This window comes from Eucalyptus grandis, chromosome 4 (assembly GCF_016545825.1).
Source record: "Eucalyptus grandis isolate ANBG69807.140 chromosome 4, ASM1654582v1, whole genome shotgun sequence".
NCBI classification, from domain to species: Eukaryota; Viridiplantae; Streptophyta; class Magnoliopsida; order Myrtales; family Myrtaceae; genus Eucalyptus; species Eucalyptus grandis.
In genome coordinates, this window is record NC_052615.1 from 4,009,208 (window position 1) to 4,011,222 (window position 2,015).

A 2,015-nucleotide genomic window follows, 5' to 3' on the forward strand; every position below is an offset into this window, starting at 1 on the left:
GCGAGCTAATATTCATGTAGATTGTCCCACCATTTAATGTTTTTTTTTTTTCATTTGATGATGTGGGAATCTGATATGTCTCATGCTTGTAATTCATGCACATCTCTGTTCTTTATGGCTAATTAAACAAAATGGATAAACATGAGTTGCAACTTTATAAAAATGGCGTGTTTAGCATTATTTAACTTCATACAAACTATGTAGAGCTTAGGGTATTGACTAATTAAGAGCACTAAAGTAGCATGCTTTCCAATACGCACATGCGATTGTTTGAATTCATACGCTGACGTATAAATAGTCGCTTTCTTTCATATTGATTTTTGCACGTTATGTACTTAAAATAAATATCGCATTATTTTTGTAAATCGATTTCTTATACCAATCTTAAACCTTATTCGGAAACTTCTCCATTTTTATTTTATATTGATGCTGGTATGTTACGTACTTAAAATTAATGCCGCATTATTTTTATAAATTGATTTCACATACCAATCTTAAACATTATTTAAAAACTTTCTCCTCCGTAAAGACTTTCAAATATTGACAATACATCCTAGATCTCAAATCAATCCTCAGGCCCCACATCTAAAAGGTCCCAATGAAAAAACCTGACCCGTCTCTCCAAGGGGAATGGAACGTATAGAGCTTTGTCCTTCTTTCATGAATATACTTTTCACATTTCTATATTTACTAAAATGACACCACATTAGTGTCACTAGCTGTGAACGATCCTCCTTGAGTCGTCGATTAGTGATTGCATCATATCGTATTTGGTCAATTACGAAGAGCAAAATTTACTCACATGCTTGCTACTTAAGCAAGTAAGTCAATGAGTTTTAAAAGCAGATCACGTGACGCTAATATTACTATAGGTGATTATGTCATTGGTCAAATATGAAACACTTGTTTGATATTAGACAAAACCGCAACAGATTGGAATAATAGCGAATTATAGTGATCAAATGGAATAGTAACTCTTGTCCATCTCAGGAGTCATCGTAATGGCTCTGCTGCTGGACACGTGAAATGGAGGAGAAGATCGATCTGGATGGATGAAAAATTGGTCTAATCAAAATCGATTCGTTTAATCCATATTGACCCATCTCTTCATAATATAATTTTGCGATCTATGTCCGTCCTGACCCATAATCAATTCCAGCTCCATTTCTCCATGTAATTTTCATATGATGCGATTCTTAAGAGGTCATTTTTATAAGATTATTTTTCTCAAGTTGGAAGTTAAGTTTTCTTCACAAGCTAAGAGGTCATTTTCATAAGATTATTTTCCTTGAGAAACAAACGAAGCTTTTTCTTTTTTTTTTCACAAGCCAAAATGAGATTTTCTTTTTCCCACAACTGCATAAGGTACTTCGGGGACTAGTATTTCTTCTCTATTTGTGGCCCAAAGAGCTATCATCCCTTTCACAGGGCTCCTGCCAACTTAGGAGGATTCCCCCGGCATTGACAATTACAATGCCGGCAAAAGACAGCGAAATTGAATTCTTCCAGCGTTTTGACCGTTGCCCGCAACCAATGCAATGCTTATAATATCATTACCTTGAAATCTTCAGAATGGATGCACAATGAAGGAGGTAACGACTAGTTACGGGTCTGAAAAAAAAGAGGAAGAAAAGGCCAAGCTATTTCTGGTTCAAACTTGATCGAAATGCGTTAAAAAGGGGTCTATGTAAAACCCATTTAGATTCATTTTTAACTACTCTTTGTTTTTTAAATCTCATTTGTTCAACTCCTTCATAGAATTAGAGTGACCCATTTGAAATCTAGCCCAATAAATGAGTAAAAAAGGGGTTAACGGACCCATTTCGCCACTTTGAATGAAGATTAATATTTGCGAGGACAACCAATTGTGGGATAAATAATGTTGGAGGTGTGAAGATTAATTTATTGATGTAATCTGCGAAATTAATGTGGCACAAGACTCATCACATGCTTGAAAAGGGGATACTGTACAAAAATTCCCGAACCTATTATTCAACGGTTAATCAAGCTCTAAA